General features: G+C 42.2%; 1 protein-coding gene and 1 pseudogene across 2 annotated transcripts in view; both read right to left on the reverse strand.

Annotated features, from left to right (window-relative positions):
- LOC113015973 (NACHT, LRR and PYD domains-containing protein 12-like) overlaps positions 1–24,279 on the reverse strand; it is a 748,422-nt gene that overhangs the window by 54,400 nt on the left and 669,743 nt on the right. The window lies entirely within an intron of this gene.
- The window catches only part of LOC145426186 (protein TANC1-like), a 50,109-nt pseudogene that overhangs the window by 7,603 nt on the left and 18,227 nt on the right, over positions 1–24,279 (reverse strand). The window contains exons 8-11 of the transcript XR_013906909.1: positions 13,964–14,571; positions 11,768–11,876; positions 11,408–11,530; positions 9,966–10,202 (exon numbers count right to left, since the gene is read on the reverse strand). The product of XR_013906909.1 is annotated as a protein TANC1-like (transcript). The remainder of the gene's footprint in view (positions 1–9,965; positions 10,203–11,407; positions 11,531–11,767; positions 11,877–13,963; positions 14,572–24,279) is intronic.

Genomic DNA, 24,279 nt, shown 5'->3' on the forward strand with positions numbered 1-24,279 from the left:
GATTATAAGGAGCACTGTCAATTTCCAGAAAAATCAAAGGACTGATTTTTAGAGTGCCTCATTTTCCGAAAAGGACAGTAATAACATAATAACAACGGCCCGCTAGCATGCTCTTGGTTGCTGAGGGCTATGCTGTGGCTGAGCTGCAAGATTAACTCTGCAAAACCAACTTTCATCAAGTAACAGGGCTCTAGAGTGCAACCAATTTGGTCGCAAATGCGAATCCGTGTAAATGAGAGCAGGTACACTGATTCCACACAAAGACGTAAATACAGAACGGACCGATGCATCAGAATCAACTTTGTCTTTCTCGGCTTTCTCACCCGACGGCTCGTAGACGGACACGCTGTCGGAGCTTAGCGATCCTGATGCGTCCGGTCCGCGCTGCGATTACGTCTTCTTGCGCTGATTCTGAGCTGCAGGTTTTGTCTCTCCAACCTACTTGGTAAGATTTTGAGTTTTTGCAGTGCATGTGACAATCTGATTGGCTTAGGAGTGATGATGTCACAAGGATGTCACAAGGATGTCACAAGGATCCTTTGAAGTTTTTCTATAAATAGGGGTGAGAAACAGCAATTTTCAGTTCGTTTCTTCGCAGCCTTTGTGTTTGCAGCCTTCAAACGTTGACTACAGAAAAATTTGGAAACCTCTCAGAGTCATCGGATACAAACGCCAACATGTATCCAAGATTACGGCAACCGAGACAAAAAGATTTCGCCGCCTCTCCTTCCACGCGTGGCCGGCCAATTTCTCCAAATGGCCTCTTATCCATCCAAAGGGCATTACAGGAGAGTAGGAATGAAAACAACCATCTCCAGAACAAAATTCGACAAATTGAAGAAGAAAAACGTCACCTGGAGAAGAAGTGCTTACAGATGGAAGCACAAAACAAACACCTGGAAGAAACACTACAGCGCCAGCCCGACATCAACATTATTAATGAGGGCTGGGGGATCAAGTTTGCTCAAGCCAGAGAGCAGATTGTATCCCTCATCAAAGAAAACAAGAAAAAGAGCGCTGAAGTTAAAGAAATGTCCGAGCAGCTTCAAGGCAGGAAAGCGACGATTGATAAAATGGAGTGGGATCTGCAATACATGGACCAAATGAATCACCTGCTCCAAAGAAAGCTTGATGAAGCTGAAGAAAAAAATAAAGAAGTCCTCCAACAGAAGGAACAACAGGACACAAAGCAAAAAGACCTGCAGCGCGAGCTCCAAGGCATGCAGGAAAAGTACAGAATGGTGAAGGCAGAGTTGGAACAAACATTGGTCCAAAATAAAGACCTCCTTCAAGAGAAAGAGCAACAGAAAGAAAAACTGCCAGAAGAAAAGTGCATTATCAAGGACTTTGAGAGTAAAAATCAAAAGTTGCAAGGATTCTGTGATGAACTGAAGGTCAAAACAAGTGAGCTGGAGGGAGAAAAGGAAACACTAGAAAAACGATGCTCACACATGCAGAAAAAGATTGATCACATGGCCAAAAACAACTCAGAGCTCATTAAGGGGATATTGTTGGAATTCAACAACTTGAAGCGGGAAAACACAGAAATGCAGGCCCAAAAGCAAAAACAAGACAAAACGCATGAGGACCTGCAGTGTACGCTCCGCGACACCCAGAAAAGAAATGAGCAGCTAGAAGGCCTGCACAAAGAAGATCAAGTGAGAAATGCAGACCTGCAGAAGGCAAAGCTGACACAGGAGGCAACATCCAAAGACCTCAAAGAAAAGCTTGAAGAAACACAAGCAACATTAGAACAGGTGGAACAAACATGCAAGAAACTAGAGAGGCAAAACACAGAAACCATCGATGAGTTGAGAACCCTCATCCTGGACAAAAAGGCGCTCGTGGAAAAGTCCATGAAAAAGAAGAAAAGATTCTTCAGCTTTTTCCGGTAGAGGTGTTACGGGAGGTCTGTTAAGAGAGCCTCCATGCAAAAAGAATAGGAATTCTAGTAAGGACCAGCAACAAACCACCACGCACACACTGCAATGGGTTACACAAGATTTATTTGTTCTTCCTCTAGGCAAACTACCGGCTGAAGACAACCCCGGCCAGGGATCCAAAGCCCAAAGACCACAAACGTCCGTGGCATTGGTGCTGGTCGGACAAATTCCCTCAGCTCCTCCTGAAGAGTATTTTTGAGATCCATAATTTGCTCCTTCATTTCTGCAAGGATCTCCACTTTAAACTTATCTCTCCAATTCAGAGTATCCTGCCACTTTAAATCCCCTCTTACTACAGCACAAGCGGAGTCCTCATGTACGCCATACAGCGCATCCGCTTCCAATTGCAGAGCCTCTTTACGCACCTGTTCAAATGAGAGGTCAGGATCGTGCCTTAATAAACGCCGCAGATCACGCTGTATCTCACCCTCCCTAAGACCCAAGACAAACTGATCACGCAGGTGCAGGTCAGCCCGCCGAAACCCTTGTGGCTCTTTTGTCTGCAGGCGATGGCCCAACTCCCTTAAGCGTAACGTGAACTTTCTAATAGGCTCTTCTGTCCTTTGTCTACATTCATAAAACATGGCACGCAGGGTACCCACGGCTGTTTTGTCCCCATACAGTTCTTTAAGCTGAAGAAAGATTTTATCTGGCGTATCCCGCTCCGCTTGTTCCAGAATAAGAATTTCACGTCGTGATTCTCCTCCTAATGCACTCAATACAAAATCACATTGCTGTTCTATCGACCACTTTTGAGCACGGAGCATTGCGCTAATTTGACTCTCCCAATCTTCATAATTCGTATTAAGCCCACAAAATTTTGGTACCCAGGGCGCACCGATAAAAAATGGTGACGCCATATTCCTAGTTTCGGATAACTCATCCGCCATATTAATCAGTCTAAGGCAGGTAGGTTTGTATACTGGTCACAAATCCTGTCGACAAACGCCAAATGTTACGGGAGGTCTGTTAAGAGAGCCTCCATGCAAAAAGAATAGGAATTCTAGTAAGGACCAGCAACAAACCACCACGCACACACTGCAATGGGTTACACAAGATTTATTTGTTCTTCCTCTAGGCAAACTACCGGCTGAAGACAACCCCGGCCAGGGATCCAAAGCCCAAAGACCACCGCGGCCCGAGTTCTTCGCCTAGTTACAAACAGGGGAGAGAGGGTCACTGCACGAACACGCAACCAACCGTATCAATCCTGCAGCTCCATAAAACAGGTTTGCCACCCACCTTTTCAGGCTTTAACTTTGTTCGAGGCTGGGTCTCCACATTACCTCCCGGCAGTTAAACTTCCCCGAGCTGGTCCAGTTCTTCTTATCGGGGCGCAGGAGGTCTCCAGTCTAGTGCTCGTTTTCCTCTTTTCCAACACGTCCTTTTTTTCCAGCACGTCCTCTCTTTTCCAGCACGTCCTCTCTTTTCCAGCACGTCCTCTCTTTTCCAGCACGTCCTCTCACAGCTCCATAGGAATACGTCCTCCTTTCCACGTCCTCCGTTTCGTTAAAAGCAAAAACCAGGCCAGGCTAAAAAAATCCTTTCTATTAAAAATGCGCACACTTTGTCCTGGATCTCCGGGGCTCTCCTGCTTCACCGAGGTCCTACTAAAAACAACAACAACACTTCCTGCTTCCTCTCCCCTTTATAAAGAGGAACTCCAATCAGCCGCTCCCTGTATTCAACTCCGCCTCACTGGCAGCTAGGCTAGAGTAAAATCTCCCCTCCCACACAGGTGCAACAACCGTAAATAAACACAAAAACATGCAATTAATCCAAAACAAACTCAAAAACAAAACCAACAAAACTTAGGGGGGGGGGGGGGGGGGGGGTTTCTCTCCGTCCTTTCCCACCATGCTATACTCCGTAACAGAGGGACAATACTGCTTCTTCAACTGATGTAGCCTCGTCTTGCTCCACCTCTGTTCACCCCCCCAACCAGTCCCGGCAGTTGACTGCCCCCTCCTGAGCCTGGTTCTGCCGGAGGTTTCTGCCCGTTTAAAGGCAGTTTTTCCTCCCCACTGTCGCCTAGTGCTTGCTCAGAGGGGATTGTTGGGCTTTTCTCTCCTCTACCTTGTTTCGTTATTTACTTGTTAACTTTTTGCTCTTACCTCATTTAACCTTGTTTCGTTATTTACTTGTTAACTTTTTGCTCTTACCTCATTTAACCTTGTTTCGTTATTTACTTGTTAACTTTTTGCTCTTACTTCATTTAACCTTGTTTCGTTATTTACTTGTTAACTTTTTGCTCTTACCTCATTTAACCTTGTTTCGTTATTTACTTGTTAACTTTTTGCTCTTACTTCATTTAACCTTGTTTCGTTATTTACTTGTTAACTTTTTGCTCTTACCTCATTTAACCTTGTTTCGTTATTTACTTGTTAACTTTTTGCTCTTACTTCATTTAACCTTGTTTCGTTATTTACTTGTTAACTTTTTGCTCTTACTTCATTTAACCTTGTTTCGTTATTTACTTGTTAACTTTTTGCTCTTACCTCATTTAACCTTGTTTCGTTATTTACTTGTTAACTTTTTGCTCTTACTTCATTTAACCTTGTTTCTTTATTTACTTGTTAACTTTTTGCTCTTACCTCATTTAACCTTGTTTCGTTATTTACTTGTTAACTTTTTGCTCTTACCTCATTTAACCTTGTTTCGTTATTTACTTGTTAACTTTTTGCTCTTACTTCATTTAACCTTGTTTCGTTATTTACTTGCTTGTTTAACTTTTTTTTCAACTTATCTAACAAAATAAAACAGTTGAATTTATCCTTTGAGTATTGTTCATCTAATCTTTACAGAGTTTTTCCAAAACACTTTTAAACATTCAGATCTGTCTTTCATTTTCTTCTTGAAACCTCATGAACGGTGAACTAAAAACTCTGGAACATGGTTTGAAACACTGAAATTGTTTCAGCTGAAACTGGCAAAGTCATACGTGCGTGTGTGAGTGTCACAGGTGATATGGTGTCATTAGTCCGGTCATCATGTTTAGGCTCATTCACTCCAGAATTATTTAGGCCAAATCTTTAAAACAGTGTCACTGCACACACATTTCAATCACACAAATGCAGGATTAATTCTTTGCAGTATTTTATCTGATTTATTATGAGAATGTCACGCCTGATCATTTGCACCCACAACATCAAAAATGGGGGCAAAAGAGAGGAGACCACGTTTAATCGATTATAACACGAGGTCAGAAATATAAGTGCTGACATGAGTAGTGTCCACAGAAACCTCTGAATCTCAGCTAAAAACTCATGTAAACCATGTCTACAAACACCAAACAAAGCAAAGACACCAGACAGTTAAAAGAGCAGTTACTGCACCATGAATCTGTGGACAGGTAATATCCCTATTTTGATTTATGATTTTCTGGAGTTAAATGTGAACCAAAGCATATTTTCAAACGTGTTATATGCTATAAAATACTTTTAAAAATTAGGTGAGGGAAATAAAAAATCATTTTTTCTATGTTTGAGTCACAGTAACTTTGACATAGTAACATCTGCAGTAATATTTACAGCTCTGATGACATCTCACCAGTGTTAGCTTTATTTTGACACCAAGACTGTTTACACAGAGTTTGTAATTGCAGAGAAATACATTTATTTTGGTCATTTCCTTTTCAAGCAGGAAGCTCACCCTTCTTGGTATACCCTTTAGATGAATACAGAGTTTTTAATTAAATACATATTCTTTAAATAATGTTCCCTTTTAGAAAAAGTAGGATAATTAAAAAAACAAAACATTTATTATAGCTCTGTCACGTAGAAAAAAACCTGTCTTTTTTCTGTGGTCTGTTATATAACATTAGGGGTGTTCGTGGCAATTAACTTTTTAATCGACTAAGCGGGTCAAGTAAGAAACACTTAAATATTAAGTTACATTTGAAAACTGTTTAAAAAAAAACATATCCCCATTCCACATTCCAAAATGTCATGTGACAATCTGATTGGCTTAGGAGTGATGATGTCACAAGGATGTCACAAGGATGTCACAAGGATCCTTTGAAGTTTTTCTATAAATAGGGGTGAGAAACAGCAATTTTCAGTTCGTTTCTTCGCAGCCTTTGTGTTTGCAGCCTTCAAACGTTGACTACAGAAAAATTTGGAAACCTCTCAGAGTCATCGGATACAAACTCCAACATGTATCCAAGATTACGGCAACCGAGACAAAAAGATTTCGCCGCCTCTCCTTCCACGCGTGGCCGGCCAATTTCTCCAAATGGCCTCTTATCCATCCAAAGGGCATTACAGGAGAGTAGGAATGAAAACAACCATCTCCAGAACAAAATTCGACAAATTGAAGAAGAAAAACGTCACCTGGAGAAGAAGTGCTTACAGATGGAAGCACAAAACAAACACCTGGAAGAAACACTACAGCGCCAGCCCGACATCAACATTATTAATGAGGGCTGGGGGATCAAGTTTGCTCAAGCCAGAGAGCAGATTGTATCCCTCATCAAAGAAAACAAGAAAAAGAGCGCTGAAGTTAAAGAAATGTCCGAGCAGCTTCAAGGCAGGAAAGCGACGATTGATAAAATGGAGTGGGATCTGCAATACATGGACCAAATGAATCACCTGCTCCAAAGAAAGCTTGATGAAGCTGAAGAAAAAAATAAAGAAGTCCTCCAACAGAAGGAACAACAGGACACAAAGCAAAAAGACCTGCAGCGCGAGCTCCAAGGCATGCAGGAAAAGTACAGAATGGTGAAGGCAGAGTTGGAACAAACATTGGTCCAAAATAAAGACCTCCTTCAAGAGAAAGAGCAACAGAAAGAAAGACTGCCAGAAGAAAAGTGCATTATCAAGGACTTTGAGAGTAAAAATCAAAAGTTGCAAGGATTCTGTGATGAACTGAAGGTCAAAACAAGTGAGCTGGAGGGAGAAAAGGAAACACTAGAAAAACGATGCTCACACATGCAGAAAAAGATTGATCACATGGCCAAAAACAACTCAGAGCTCATTAAGGGGATATTGTTGGAATTCAACAACTTGAAGCGGGAAAACACAGAAATGCAGGCCCAAAAGCAAAAACAAGACAAAACGCATGAGGACCTGCAGTGTACGCTCCGCGATATCCAGAAAAGAAATGAGCAGCTAGAAGGCATGCACAAAGAAGATCAAGTGAGAAATGCAGACCTGCAGAAGGCAAAGCTGACACAGGAGGCAACATCCAAAGACCTCAAAGAAAAGCTTGAAGAAACACAAGCAAAATTAGAACAGGTGGAACAAACATGCAAGAAACTAGAGAGGCAAAACACAGAAACCATCGATGAGTTGAGAACCCTCATCCTGGACAAAAAGGCGCTCGTGGAAAAGTCCATGAAAAAGAAGAAAAGATTCTTCAGCTTTTTCCGGTAGAGGGACAATACTGCTTCTTCAACTGATGTAGCCTCGTCTTGCTCCACCTCTGTTCACCCTCTCCAACCAGTCCCGGCAGTTGACTGCCCCCTCCTGAGCCTGGTTCTGCCGGAGGTTTCTGCCCGTTTAAAGGCAGTTTTTCCTCCCCACTGTCGCCTAGTGCTTGCTCAGAGGGGATTGTTGGGCTTTTCTCTCCTCTACCTTGTTTCGTTATTTACTTGTTAACTTTTTGCTCTTACCTCATTTAACCTTGTTTCGTTATTTACTTGTTAACTTTTTGCTCTTACTTCATTTAACCTTGTTTCGTTATTTACTTGTTAACTTTTTGCTCTTACTTCATTTAACCTTGTTTCGTTATTTACTTGTTAACTTTTTGCTCTTACTTCATTTAACCTTGTTTCGTTATTTACTTGTTAACTTTTTGCTCTTACCTCATTTAACCTTGTTTCGTTATTTACTTGTTAACTTTTTGCTCTTACTTCATTTAACCTTGTTTCGTTATTTACTTGTTAACTTTTTGCTCTTACTTCATTTAACCTTGTTTCGTTATTTACTTGTTAACTTTTTGCTCTTACTTCATTTAACCTTGTTTCGTTATTTACTTGTTAACTTTTTGCTCTTACCTCATTTAACCTTGTTTCTTTATTTACTTGTTAACTTTTTGCTCTTACTTCATTTAACCTTGTTTCGTTATTTACTTGCTTGTTTAACTTTTTTTTCAACTTATCTAACAAAATAAAACAGTTGAATTTATCCTTTGAGTATTGTTCATCTAATCTTTACAGAGTTTTTCCAAAACACTTTCAAACATTCAGATCTGTCTTTCATTTTCTTCTTGAAACCTCATGAACGGTGAACTAAAAACTCTGGAACATGGTTTGAAACACTGAAATTGTTTCAGCTGAAACTGGCAAAGTCATACGTGCGTGTGTGAGTGTCACAGGTGATATGGTGTCATTAGTCCGGTCATCATGTTTAGGCTCATTCACTCCAGAATTATTTAGGCCAAATCTTTAAAACAGTGTCACTGCACACACATTTCAATCACACAAATGCAGGATTAATTCTTTGCAGTATTTTATCTGATTTATTATGAGAATGTCACGCCTGATCATTTGCACCCACAACATCAAAAATGGGGGCAAAAGGGAGGAGACCACGTTTAATCGATTATAACACGAGGTCAGAAATATAAGTGCTGACATGAGTAGTGTCCACAGAAACCTCTGAATCTCAGCTAAAAACTCATGTAAACCATGTCTACAAACACCAAACAAAGCAAAGACACCAGACAGTTAAAAGAGCAGTTACTGCACCATGAATCTGTGGACAGGTAATATCCATATTTTGATTTATGATTTTCTGGAGTTAAATGGGAACCAAAGCATATTTTCAAAGGTGTTATATGCTATAAAATACTTTTAAAAATTAGGTGAGGGAAATAAAAAATCTATTTTTCTATGTTTGAGTCACAGTAACTTTTAAAGTGTTTGTGCTAATAACATCATGTACAGTAAGACAGGCATGGAGAACAGCACTGACTGGGAGAGCCTTTGAACAGATGACATTCAGTTCAATTCAACATATAAGACTTTAAGAATGAACAAGCATCTAAGTAAAATCTATTTATTTAGTCTATCATCTGTGATATTATTATGTATAATTATAATGTATTGTTCACCTCTCTTAAATAAACAGGCAGCCTTAATGTCTGAAATATTCATTCATTAAAACACTAAAATTTGTCTGTTGTCTCAGTGGCTGATAGTGCCCACAGGCATCAATAGCTTGAAATAGCTTGAAGCTATTTATAATTTTTATGTTTAATGGGTGGGTGCTCACGATAAACAGATTTTGAATGAAAGCCCGGGAACTTCAGTACCACAAAAAGTGGCTATTCTCTGTGCCCATATGGATCAGTCCCTCTTATTACCATTATTCCCTTAAGCCTCAAGTTGGCTAGTTAAGTATCAGACTAACGTTTAAAGCTTTTACTTGAGTGAAGTAACTCACATTACTGCTACTGCTAAGTAATGTTAGCTATGTTTACAGCATATACCATAAATCACCATGCCATAACCAACTACTGTACTATCACACTCAGTGCATTTCTCCAGCACGTTTGATAGCTAGCAAAATAATAATAATAGTTTTAAAATTAGCATGTGTTATGTACACATACTCGAAAATTATTTACTAGGACTCACCTGTCATGTGACTCAGAGTGCAAATTCCACCAGTGTCGTTTTCCATCAAACACTCATTAAAACAGCAACGTCAAGTTAGTGCACTCATCCCCAGGGGGAGGGCGGGGTCACACATTGAAACAGACTGGCACGCAGAGGTGCAAGGCAGACCAGATGGAGAAATTTTGCTTTCACACTTTGTGACTCATTCAGTTATTTGTGGTGAATGAAATATGGTTTCAACCACGTTTAAGCACCACATCTAAAATTCAAGCACTATTCAAACCTTGAAAAGACAATATTTAAATTCAAGCCTTTTTTAATGATTTCAAGCACCCATACAAACCCTGCATATGAAAAAGCCAGAAATCCAGAAAGATGGCCAAATGAAACCAAATGTCTATGATCACAAGAAAACTACATCAGTAGAGTTGTCAAGTAGTCACAATATGAAAAGTCCTCACCTTAGCCTCCTTTTTACAGAGCAGCATGACTTGTCCCAAGTGTCCTGCAGCAGCTGAGAAGCAGAGGGGGCTCATGCCGTTTTCTGAAACAACATCCACGCTGGCGCCGAACTCGAGCAGCAGTGAGACAATTTCCTGGTGACCGAGGTGACACTGGACGCAAAGCACTGGTGCGTTGTTCAGGACTTCTGTGCGGTAATTCACGTTTGCCCCTCCCAGCATCAGGAGACGGCTTACCTGATCATACAAGCAAAAAAATAAATAAAAAATGCAGAAAGCATTCACGTTTGAATATTTATTTCAAGGTCTTTGCAAAGAAGTGAATTTTTTATCACATGTACTTAAAGGTGAAAGAAATCTGAATTAAAAATAAATGTTATTCTCTTAAGAAGAGATGACTGTTTAACTATTTTACTCTTTATTGGCTAAATTATACACTTAAAAATGTGAACTACCACCCATGTTTGAGCAGCAGAATTGTTTCCATTACTCATTTTATGGCTCATACAGAGATCAAACTTCTTATTCTCATCTTCAGATTTTTCAGACGGCAAATGAAACGGCCACATTCTAGCGAATGCAATTATCAAGTGTGGTATTCGCTTTCATTACGAGTAAATCAATAATAAAGGCCTAGTCAAACAAAACCAAAGAGTGAAATGAGTGTTTGACGACAGGAGATGAAAGTGTGTGTTATTTTCTGGATCCTCTGTAGCATAATTAACCCCCCCACCCCTCCCCCAGAGGAGAGAATAAGGTCATTTTGTAAATGTCTGTTTGACTAATACTACACATTTATACAATAACTCACAAACAGACACCAGGTGATGGAACGCCCTCTGAAACAATAACACTAACGGCAAAGAAGTACGGAGGATAATTTTTCTTCGAGCCAGAATGCATCATGCTGGCAGAACAGCCTTTCCAGGAAAGGCCAAATGATTATCGCCCTTCGAAACACGACTGAAAAGCAGTACACAGGAAGTTGGCTCGTGCGCGAAGCTTATTAACATTTACCTGTCAAATTATAATTGGACACATTAACAATATAAAAGGACAGCGGTTATTAATAAAACATTCTCTGCGTGGAGCAACATTCGGGGATTAAAAGTGTAACTAAAATCTAAAGAAAGTTGCAGTTATTTCTGAGATGCATTTGCTTTAAAATGACCTAACCAGTGTATATGATTATATTACTCCAATGTAACAAAAGGGTTATGAAAATGCTGAAAATTGGATACATATACTGTGTGTTTAATATATAGTGTTTAAAGGTTTCCTATATCCCCTCAAGAAGCTTATACTTTGCATTTCAACAAAAGCAACCTGTTGCATTTAGGCATTTCAGGTTATCAATAATGTGTTTTTTTCATCGTTAGCTAATAAGCCGATTGTTCTGCATTCAACAGACGCGCAGGAGCAAACCTGAAGCAAAGGCTTACCTTGACATTAGGTGTGTAGAGGTTCCTCAGGGAGGCCAGGGCTGCAGAAAGGCCGTCAGTGCTGCAGTTTATCCACAGAGCCTGAAGGACACTGGATGACACGCCTGTCTTCTTGCTCAGACCCTGCACGCACGCCGATGCATAAATGCATGAGTAAATACACAAACACACATATGTAAAAACCAGCGAATCTGAGGGGCATAAGCTGTCAATGTTGCTTTCCACATCCCACGGCTTATCCTCTGGTGAACCATTGTCACAGTGCATAAATCAAGAGAAAGTGAACACCAAGAAATTCCTGCAAGGGATGGATTTCAAATAAAGATGAATGCATAGACCACGTAGGTTCCACATCTATACCTTGAAGATGTGTGCTTTGAGTATGTGGTGTCCCAGCTCCATTGTCTGCTGCCGATTCAGTTTCCCCTCTTGGCGCGATAACATGAAAGCCATGAGAGCGTGACCGGTCCTGGGTTAGAAAACAAGGGAACAGATAGGATACTCAGTCGTCAACAGTAGGAATGATTGTTCCTCTGCTTCAAACGACATGAAAGTACTGATTCATTCTGCTGATGACGAGGAGCCTGGCACTGTCATGGAGAACTATTGTATTCTGGAGCTAGTGTGAATAAGCTAAAAATGTTTGGCAATGACCCTCTGAACAACAGGGGGGAAGAGTGTCACTGAGGCACTAATTAATGCAGAACTTCATTAAAAAGGCATGCATGATTGCGAATCCCTTTGATCTGGATAAAAATCCTCTCTAGTTGTGCCCAGGCACAAACAGAGAGGCAGTGCAGGAGGCTTTTGTCTCTCTGTGCATCTCCTGCGCCAGACTACAAGCCTTTGTTTTTTTAATGATGGAGCTGGAAGGCTGTGAATGACCAGAATACGAAGCTCAGCTCTCGTCCGTTTGGAGGCATCGCCGTGTGAGCAGAGGTGAGCAACAGGGAGGAAAAAAGTGACATCATTCAATTTATGAAGTGTGAATGACTGAAATCTCTCATTTGCGTGTGGCTCCAGCATTTCAATTAGGTAAGCACTGCAAGTACTGCTAAAAGAGATAAGCCTGCCTCGCATTGCAACATGCAATATCTGCAAAATGCATAGGTCAGTACCCCCCCTCCCTCACAAAAAGCACTATTTATTAAAACAGGGCAAATCAGTCTGAGGCTGCAAGACAACAAAAAAAAAAAGCACTGATCAGGAGTCAAAAGTTGTGCGGGTGATCTACTAACAAAGCACAAATTCATGAGCACAGACGCAGCAGTTCATTTTACCGATGACCAATGCAAGCTGCCAACAGCAGCGCAAATTAGTGGGTTGCAAACAAGCAGATGAGGGAGCGAGTAATCCACTAACAACGCTGGTGCGGCTTGTTATTTGAAATTTGACAATTATAATACGGTACCAGCACATGTGAACAATTCAGACCGGGGAGAGGCAGTGGAAGGAGAATCGATGTGTTTGATATGAGGGTGAAGTCTGCAGTCAGGCATCTGAACTCGGATGAATCCTGACAGCTCCAAAAGAGCACAGGATTTATCTGCAGAGGTGCTGCTTTATTACAAACAGCTTCACTGTATCAAAGGTGCATTCTGAGATGACCTTTTGAATGTGCTGTACGTCGCAAACAGGCCTTGTGCTAATGAATTTAGTGCTGTGATGTGTCTGTAAATGCTCACATCATCACATCACTTCACACTCAATTTTTTTTCTGCATGCCGTGTGTATTTTTTCCGAGACAAAGGAAAGACTTTGGCATGCAACAAGCTGACACCAACAAACAGGACTTCAGGGAGTCTAATGTTTCTGCAAAATCTCAAATTACATTCAGTGAAGCCTGAATGTCATTGTTGCAAGATTCGAGCATTAATCTAACATGCTTCACTTCCACAGCTGTATTCTCACATTCTCACAAATGTTATGCAATGGAGTCATTATGCAAGAGAAGACGACTCGAAGAAGTGAAACAGCCTGCTTGAAATCTGATCTATGATGTTGCAGGGCTGCGTATGCAAACTGCTGACTAAAGGGGTTTATTTACAAATGGAAGCTTTGGTGCAGTCTGCAGTGTTTATTATGGACCGATTTCTGCGCAGATATGTGAAGAAAAACACTGAATTACTGCCTCTAATACATCCAGAGCCAGCTATTCTCCCCTTCTGCAGACATATCCCACGTTAAATTCTGCTCTCCTGCATTAAAATTGAGGACCGGAAATAAGCAGGACACTGCTTTAAACATTTTAGGTAAGAACTTTGTGACAACCGACAGGATGGACACCAAATTTAGGCATGATTAAAGCTGTCAGAGACCTAAAACAACTAATTCAGAAGCACCCTGAGATGCAAAACTTCATTCACATGAAGACACGTTTATCATATTATTCTGCAGCATTAGTTGTACTTTTCTTACTGTCCTACATGCCTATTTGTGCAATTCAAGAACCTTTTCTAAATGCATTACTGAAACATACGCAAACTCTAAATGCATTACAGAAGCCTGCAAACCAAATTGAGAGCTGCGAAGTTATTGCATTAGCAGAAAACTGACCTGGGGTCACAAAGGAAGTCCGTACTCTCTCCATCAGCTCTCCACACCAGCCACTCTCTGAAGGAAGGGTGACAAAACATGCGCGTCTTGTCCCTCCGTTTGATGAGAAAGCACGAGAGCAGCTCCATGCGTTGCTGAAAGTCCTCCCATTGTAGCTCCCCCTGGACGAACCCCGCGTTGATGGCGTTGAACAGCTGCTCGTCAGTCAGGGGGTGCAGCGAGGCGAGCGATACGTTGAGGATCGGCAGTGAGCGCTCAAAGGCTGAATTGGTCATGAATTTCATGTTACACTGTAACTGGTACAGTTCTGCCAGTGAAACAGGCACGACTTTGTAACTGGCACTTTTGATCACGAGGTGGCCTCTTTCAAACAGATCCAGGGTGAGTTTGAGATACAGGTAGGACCCTTGGCTGCGGGAGATCAGGTGGCTACTTAGCTTGCCGACTGTGATAGGATTGGCCTTGCCGTTCAGGCTAATATTGTTCATGATGTCCTTGCTGCCGTTGATACGATACTGGATATATGCGTTGAGGTCATTGCTGATCTCTTTGTTGTCAGAAAAGTCATCCAGGGAGATTTTGGAGAAGGGCAGGAGGCTGGTGATCTCCTATTGAAGACAAGATAAAGACAGAGCGTGACATAAAAACATACATCTGAGCTTCAATGTACTATTAAAGTGTCAATGCATGAAAAAAAGTAATTTGGTGCAGTGTTTGCATTACAGACACAGCTGTATTACTCAATACCACAGCCAATAAATAAATAATTTAATTAATTAAAAGCAAAAATATTCTTTGCATCCTGAGCTGCCATTAAGAAAAACAAAATCTGCCTGTGTACGTGTATTATCAGAAGAGTTTCTTTGAGCAGTGGGGAAGCAAGCATGCTGAGCTATCAGGCCAAAGCAGACACTTGTTACTGTTCAAAATGTGGCTGTGAGGAAAGCAGGAGTGGGGAAACTGAGTATTAAGAGGCAGGGGATGGATGGGATGGTAGCTAGCGGGCAAGCAGAGGTCTGAACTAGGGCTCACATTTCAATCTGTGTCCCAGGGGTTGGAGAAATCAATGCACCTTAATCCTCCAATCCTCTGCCTGTCTGAGGCTAGAGAAACATTGCCTCCGCAAGATAACATTTTTCCTCTCCCTCATCATGAGAAGGCAGCGCAAACAGACAAACACACACAAGCACATGTATGCACACGCTCAATAAAACATACCGAACACAATCCACAAGATTGGGGGGAGGGGGTGCAAACAACACCTCAGAGATTGTCCAGATATTAGTCTAGCAGGCAAGGGCCAATATATCGAACCCTTCCTCCGAGGTGAGATGCTATTTGTCTGTTCAAAGCACAAAACAATAGCGTGACAATTTCATCTCTATGCACAACTCTGATTCTGTCTGCAAATAAGAAACATTTCATGCCTTCATATTTTCTTGTCTTAACAATGCTATCTTGATTATTCTTCCATGATTCATTTTTGCTATGCCCCGAGTTAGTCGGGCAGTAAAGCAGATAAGCTTTATTTATTCACTGAGGGGTTTTTTGCAAGAGACACCTGAGTACAAGCGACAAGTACAAATGTACACGCATAATATTACAAGTATGAAGTGATAATGCTTTAAAGTCGATCATTTAGTGCTTCCAATTTCAAGCTAAATTGCAGCTTATACAAACACTAAGCTGCAGAGTTTCTGAACTTGTAGCCGAAAGCTTAGATAGCAAAGCCATACACACACAGACGCAGGTTTACCGATGGCTTTTGCATATTAATGATGGCCAAATGGTTCAGATAACTTACAAAGCCGAATGTAACCACTGTCTGCACTGAATGGCAATGCTGCTGACTGCTGTGTCCAGAGCTTTAATGTTAGGGGAAACGGTATGAGAATACAGCATGGAGCGTACAGTTTGTGCTTTTGATCTTTTGTAGGAACTTGCTCTAAAAACTTTTGAAGGAAGTAGGAACCATCATCATTAGCTCATATTTCAGTTTCAAGAACCTTTGAGTAATGCAAGTGTATGGTCATTATAGTCTATTGCATGGAGCAGGACTGACAACCATCATGTCCAAACAACATTTTATATACATTTTCTTTATTTACTGTATTTATTTCTCTATTTATTTTATTTTGAATGCTGTGCATGGTCCAGTTATCGTAGAATATCTTCAGTTTATCATTAATTCTGTTATTAAGCATTGTGCTGTCGTTATGTGTCATGGCATGTGGTTGTACGCAGCCCTGTTTGTTCATTGTTTTCATTTTGAATTCTGCTTTTGTAATATTTCTCATCACGTCCCACCGGACATAGAGAATTCAATTTTGGAATTTCTTTGTGATTTTGCAACCATTTCCTGCATCTTACCCAAATATGTGGACTCGTAGCCCCCCCCCCAAAAAAAATAAACAATAAAAAGAGAGGACATACAGGGTTTTTCTGCAAAAGACTGCTAACTCTCTTAAAAACTATTTAACTGACTTCTGTTACATTTTTGGAAAATTAGACATTTTCAGTCAGTGACTAACAGCCTTTCCATTGCACTTAAAGGGAACTTACTGAACATCATAGGAGCCTGATTTACAAAAACATTGTCAAACCGACTCCGAGGTTTTCACATGCGAAGTCGTCATATAGCTCCCATTAAAACAACAGTGCCATTTGATTCATTACTGCAGACAACTGCTAAGTGGTTACAGTGGGAATGTGAACAAAACAGAAATATAACAAGAAAAATATGATTACAAGAAAGTAAAAGACACATATGGCATGGTTAACAATGTGCTATCCTTTGCCACAGACCAGCATGTGCACAGGATTCACTAACAGAGGTTATAAAAAAAACAGCTACTGTTACATATGCCTTAAACCACACGTTTCCTTTCCAGCACAGTTGTTACTATGAAATCTACCACACGGACAACAAAAACACATCTCCGATAACCGACTGCAACCTTGTTGTTGTTGCTGTTCTTGCTTTGCCAGCCTCCAGGTGGCTAAAAACGTCACCCTAGCAAATTCACACAAACAGTAACTCCCTCTCATTAAACACTGTTTCACTTTGTCAGAAGACATTACAACACATATGTTGCAGTGTTCTGCTTATGGATGGATGGATGGATGGATGTTGCAGTGTAGTCGAAATGTATTACTTTAAGTGCAGTCACCTGGAACATCTTTCCACGTCAAAAAACCAATTCTAATGCATTAATAGAAGAGCATAAGAGGTGAATACAAAATATCAGCGCTACAATATATTGATTCACCACACTGACAGGGCCTTGCCTGAATTCTTAATAGCTAGGCTGAATTCACTATATAGTACAGCCCACACTGATGGACAACACTCGACCCTGGCTTCTGACTGAGCAATAATAACTCAAATTCCAGATGTCAATCAAAAACCACATTATTATCCAAGGCTCAGTGCTTTCTTTTTTCCCCCAGCAAGGAAAATAAGTTTTCATGTAGTTCATCAGTAGTGTCAAAGCCTCAGTTGTCAGCAGCGTGAATTTAATCCAAGTCCATAGCATTTCTGGAACTGGTCAACCTAGTGTCAGCTCAAAGTGACTGACTCATCTCTCTCCTGCCCTGCAGGTCATGTGTCTCAATTCTTTCCTGAATGTTGCTGGATATGCCTGACTTTGTAAAGAGTAGAATAACAAGCGGGAGCAGCTCAGGAAACACTTGTCAAAATGTAAAAATGTGCAGGGTCTGGTGACAGTGAGTGAGTGCCTAGAGAGGTGACGGCATGTCCAGCTAGACATTTGTTAAAATGAGAGAATTTTGATTCATTTCTTTTCTAGGGTTGCCACAGTGTTAGATTTTCCGATTTAGGATATGAAATGTTCTGGTCAACAAATCAATAAATGTGTTTTACAGTGTTTTATGGATTGGGAAACAGGGCCAGTGTGAACTCTAAGTGCAGGAGGACTGTTGGCTACAACCGGCATACTTTTTTTTCCTGCACTATAAGCTGCACTTAAAATCCTTTAATTTTCTCAAAAATCGACAGCGTTGATGCTTTATCAGGTGTAACTATTAAGTTCAACATCCAAGCATCCATGAAAACAAAATTTATTAAATTTAACGGAGTTAGAAGTTAGCTCACTAGTTCCACCTAAACATGATATACATGACTAAGAGATTTCTGAAAAAATTTAAATGTACAGCTCTGCCGTCCCTTTCGACATAAATGAAGACAGAAAACTAAACAGCAGTGACATTTATAGGGTTACTGAAGCTTGGCTAGCTGGTATAAAATGATATGCTAGCGACACAGCTATGTTAGCATAACATAAACACAGTGAAGCTAGAGGATGAAGGCTAACTTTTTTTCACTCATAAAAGTTAATGTGAGGGTTCCCGAGGGTTAGGGACAAATGCAATCGCATGGCGGGATGCTGTAAACGGACCAAACTTCAATCAGGAGAACAACTGAGGTAATCCATCCACAATACAAAGGTTAGTCATTAATAAGCTGCAACAACATGGGAATAGAGCAGCTGCAAGAGAATTCAGCATTTATGAATCAATGTGGATTGGAGGAAGCAAGAAAAATGAGTTGACTTATCTGACTGTTTTGTTTCGCTTAATGCGCCTTATAATCCGGTGCGCCTTATGGTCCGAAAAATACAGTATATTAAGTAAGTGAAAACTAGCACTAATAACATTAAAATATATTAAAAGTATTCTGCCCCTCGGTTGTTACTTTGTTGGGTTTCTTTGGCTGGCGCATTTCTCAGGTTTCCCAATAGTGGGCAGTATTACCCCTTCAGTTTGTGGCTTCTTCTTTGGTTGTTTGGTGTGCGCTACACTGCCCCCTTTGGTGATGTGTTGTAAGCAGCAGGCAAAGTTCACGCGGGCAGTGTGAGAAAATGCATGGAGCAGAAAACAAGCTGCACAACTTTAAGCCCAGTTTACATCGTTGGGGAGTTTGTTGAGCCATAATCTGTAAGTAAGCAATGTCTAACTTCATTTTCTGTAAGATTGTTACTTTCATGTTACTTAAAAGGTTATTTGAACGTATAAGGAAAGATGTTAATGGTGAATGTAAAGCATAAGGAAAGCTATGTTGCTAACTTCTGTTTTGTTTACAAAATATGTTGATACTGATGCTACGTATTATTTTACTGTATGTTCACAGTCTTACAAATTAAAAGAGGAAAAAACGGTCTTCAGTTAAAGACACAAAGACAAAGCGATGTGTCCTGTCGTTCCTGGAACCATCTCCTCTTATGTTAAGCTCGCTGCATAGGGTGAATAGCCATACATTCACCTGAGGGCAGCAGAGTAAGAAGATTATCTACCTATCAAGCACCCAAGATGTCTCAGCCTGAGGCGTCACCGCCTCTCTCCCAGATGGTGGTCCGGTCAGAGTGCCACTCACGCTCTTCACGCTCTTCACGTCGTTCATCCACCAGTCAAGCTGCAGCCCGAGCCAGAGCAGAAGCAGAAGCCGCCCGCACTAGAGCACAGTACGCCAAACGCCAGATCGACATGGAGGTTGAGAAGGCACGCATCGAGGCAACACTAAACGCTCTAAAGAAGGAGGGTGAGGCTGAAGCAGCGCTCGCCGCAGCTCATGTCCTGGAAGCGGCAGCCGATGAGGAGCATGACGCCGTTGACCTCACAGAACAAGGAGTCTCCTCTAAAACACCTCCTTCCATCAGACGCGCTCAAGATTATGTGAACGCTCACTTCGCTAACCGCAGCTTGGTAGTTAATGAAGACGGAAAGTTGTCCTGATACAGGACAACTGGTTGGTAATAACGACGCTCAGCATCTACGACAGAGTCAACCACCAGTTGCCTCCTCTCCAGGTGAACATCTCACTGACTTTGTAAATCAGAAGCAACCAAAGTCCCCTCCTATAAACAGAAAAACTGACATTTCAACCGAGCCTAAATCTTCATTGCCTCCAAAGACTGAACTCTCAGATCTCACAGCCTATCTAGCACGTCGTGATCTGCTGACAGCGGGATTCAAGGTTTTTGACAACCGTCCTGAGTCTTACTTGTCCTGGAAGTCCATTTTCCGCAACGCCATAGAAGGCCTCAACCTCAAGTTCAGCGAAGAGCTTGACCTTCTCACGAAGTGGCTCAGCGGGGAGTCACTACAACATGCGCTGAGGATCAGGGCGGTCCATGTGAACAACCCACACGCAGGTCTTCAACGTTTGTGGCAACGCCTGGACAAAAGTTTTGGTTCTCCAGAGGTAGTCGAAGCGTCACTTTTCCAACGTTTACAGTCTTTTCCAAAAATATCTAATAAGGACACTCACTTATTGCAGGAGCTTGCAGATCTCCTGTTGGAGTTAGAGTATGCACAAAGTGAAAATTATCTACCCGGCCTTAGCTTTCTGGACACCCCAAGGGGGATAAACCCGATAGTGGAAAAGCTCCCCTACGGACTCCAAGAGTCCTGGGTGAAACAGGGGACAAAATACAAAAGGGACAACGGTGCAGTTTACCCACCTTTCTCATATTTTGTTCAGTTTATAAATGATTATGCAGAAATGAAAACAGATCCTAGCTTTATGTTACAAAGTCCAAACATAGTAGCTCCAAAACCTGATAAGCCATTGTTGAAACCAACTAAATACAGAGGTGCGGTTGCAGTGAACAGAACAGATATTAGTCAAACAAATGTCACAACTCGAACGTCAGTTCTCAACCCAGACAGACAATGTCCTATTCACCACAAGCCCCATTCACTTGCCAAATGCAGGGGTTTTAGGTCAAAAACACTAGATGAAAGGAAAAGCATCCTCAAAGAACATGCTATTTGTTATAAGTGTTGTTCTTCCACAGGTCACCGAGCTAACGATTGCAAAGCCATTATCCAATGCTCGGAATGTAATAGTGACGCTCATGTGTCTGCTATGCATGCTGGTCCACCTCTGTGGACAACCAAGGACTCTAACCTCCTGCCTCAAAGCCACGGCGGGGAGTCTGATCCTTCAAGCCCTGTAACCACAACTGCTTGCACAGAGGTGTGTGGCCCAGCTCTGAAAGGCAACTCGTGCTCTAAGATTTGTTTAGTCGACGTGTATCCCCGCACAAATCCTGAAGAGAAAAGGAGGATGTACGCCATGTTGGATGATCAAAGCAACTCATCCTTAGCCAGGTCTGCTTTCTTCGACATGTTTAATGTAAAAAGTGCTATGCTCCCATACACCATGAAAACATGTGCAGGTTTGTCAGAGGCTGGAGGACGCAGAGCAACTAATTTCGTTATTCAGGATGTAAATGGGGAAGTGTCCATGGTGCTGCCCACACTAACAGAATGTGATCACATTCCAGATAATAGAGATGAGATACCCACCAAGGAGGCTGTGTCAGCTCACCCTCATCTACACGCACTCGTTTCACAGATCCCTCCTCTGGACCCAGCCGCGGACATTCTCCTCCTCTTGGGCCGGGACATCATCCAAGCTCACAAGGTTCGCAGTCAGGTAAATGGTCCAAACAGTGCACCTTATGCCCAACGCCTCGATCTGGGATGGGTGGTTGTAGGCGATGTCTGCCTCTCAGGTGCCCACAAACCCACAGTAAACTCTTTCAAGACAGACATTCTGAATAACGGGCGCCCTACCTTCCTTAGCCCCTGCGCAAGCAAAATCTATATAAAAGACAAATACACAGAAAGCTGTCCTAAATTCGAGAAGACACAAGCAGAAGTAGGCAGACACATTTTCCAGCAAACAGCAGATGATGACAAAACGGCTCTGTCAGTAGAAGATGCATTATTCCTGGAAATTATGCACAGAGACTTTACTAAAGATGAGGCGAACAATTGGGTAGCTCCACTCCCATTCCGCTCCCCCAGACAGCGTTTACCCAACAATAGGGACCAAGCCCTCAGTCGCTTAATGACGCTCCGCAAAACACTGAAAAAGAAACCTGAAATGAAAGAACATTACGTTGAGTTTTTAGACAAAACTTTCAGTAAGGGCCACGCTGAACCAGCTCCAGCTTTAGCTCCAGAACAAGAATGCTGGTATCTCCCTAGTTTTGGCATTTATCACCCTCAGAAGCCAGGAAAAATTAGGGTGGTTTTTGATTCAAGTGCGCAATACAACAATGTTTCTCTCAATGATGTGCTACTAAAAGGGCCAGATCTCAATAATACTCTTGTGGGAGTTCTGATGCGTTTCAGGTCCGACCCATATGCAGTCATGGCCGACGTGGAGCAAATGTTTTACAATTTTGTTGTCAGAGAAGACCACCGCAACTACCTTCGCTTCTTGTGGTTCAAAAACCATGATCTGGATGGAGAAGTACAGGAATTCAGGATGAGAGTCCACGTGTTTGGGAACTGCCCCTCCCCATCAGTGGCCATTTACGGACTGAAACGAACAGCGATGGAGGGAGAAAAAGAACACGGCAATGATGTAAGAGAGTTCATTGAACGCCACTTTTATGTGGATGATGGACTAAAATCATTTCCTTCCACTGATGAGGCCATCAACATTCTCTGTGGGGCTCAGAAGATGCTGGCTCAGTGTAACATACGCCTGCATAAAATCTCATCCAACTGTCCTACCATCACAAACGCTTTTCCAAGTGAGGACCTTGCAGCTGACATGCAGGGCCTTGACCTTGGGCAGACACCCATGCAGCGAAGCTTGGGCTTGGGCTGGGACCTGTCTACAGACTTGTTCAGGTTCCAGATAACCGTCAATGAGAAGCCCTTTACCAAGCGTGGAGTATTGTCAGTCGTTAATAGTGTGTACGACCCACTCGGCTTTGCTGTCCCTGTCATTGTAGAGGGCAGGGTCATACTCAGAGACATTTCCACTGACATTCGTGAATGGGACACTGAACTCCCTAAAGACAAATTACAACAGTGGCAACAGTGGAAACACTCTCTCAAACATCTACAACAACTTGAGATTCCCAGAATGTTCACCTCAATACCACTCTCTGCAGCAGTAACTAAGGAAATCCATGTTTTCTGCGATGCCTCTACCAAGGCAGTGGCCACTGTTGCCTACCTTAAACTCACAGACAGAGATGGTCATAATGAAGTGGGCTTCCTTCTCGGCAAGGCACGGCTTGCCCCAAGACCAGACATCACCATACCCAGACTTGAGCTCTGTGCAGCGGTCCTGGCTGTCGAGGTGGCAGAGTTGGTCGTGGACGAGCTGGACGTCGCAGTTGATCAGGTGAGCTTCTATTCAGACTCCAAAGTAGTCCTTGGTTACATCTTCAACACAAAGAGGCGTTTTTACATCTACGTGCACAACAGAGTGGAACGCATCAGGCGATCCACACAAGCTCACCAGTGGCATTATGTGCCCACTCACTTAAATCCGGCTGATCATGCCACGCGCGCATTACCTGCTGAGCAGCTTTCTACCTCCACATGGCTCAGTGGACCTGCTTTTCTTACCAAGTCAGAAATAGGTCAATCTCAGGCAGAGTCGTTTGATCTTGTAGACCCAGAGACTGACAACGAACTGCGTCATGAGGTAACTACTTGTGTTACCACTCTTGCAAAGGATGTTCTCAGTAGTGCCAGATTCGAAAGGTTTTCTAGTTGGAATGTACTACTGAAGGCTATATCTAGACTCCGACACATTGTTCAGTCCTTTAAGCAGAACATAGAAGGCACCTGTCAGGGCTGGCACAGCTGTAGTGAGCATTTAACTGAAAAGCAGCTCGATCAAGCTAAGATCATTATCATTCGCACTGTCCAAAGAGAAGTCTATGCAGAAGACATAAGACAGCTTGAAAAGAGTATGCCCCTCAAAAGTTCAAGCCCACTTAGCAAACTGAACCCATTTCTTGACACAAATGGAATCCTCAGAGTGGGTGGGAGACTAAGACGAGCACAGTTGACTTCAGATGAAACAAATCCGATCCTCATGCCTGCCAAACACCACCTTGCCCAGCTCATTATAAGACACTTCCATGTGAAAGTATGCCATCAGGGCAGACATTTTACTGAAGGAGCAGTCAGAGCTGCAGGCTTTTGGATTGTGGGAGGAAAAAGAGCAATAAGCAAAATGATATTCAGCTGCGTGACATGTCGAAAACTAAGAGGCAGACAGCAGGAACAGATTATGGCTGAGCTACCAGAGGATAGGCTGTCCACTGACCCTCCGTTCACACATGTAGGGCTTGATGTATTCGGTCCCTGGTCTGTCACTGTCAGAAAAACGCGTGGTGGGCAAGCGGATGCAAAGCGATGGGCAGTCATATTTACGTGCATGAGTACACGGGCCATTCACATTGAAGTTATAGAATCAATGGACACGTCATCATTCATCAATGCCCTGCGTCGTTTTTTTGCCATCAGAGGTGCAG

This window comes from Astatotilapia calliptera, chromosome 3 (genome assembly GCF_964374335.1).
Source record: "Astatotilapia calliptera chromosome 3, fAstCal68.1, whole genome shotgun sequence".
Classification (NCBI taxonomy): Eukaryota; Metazoa; Chordata; class Actinopteri; order Cichliformes; family Cichlidae; genus Astatotilapia; species Astatotilapia calliptera.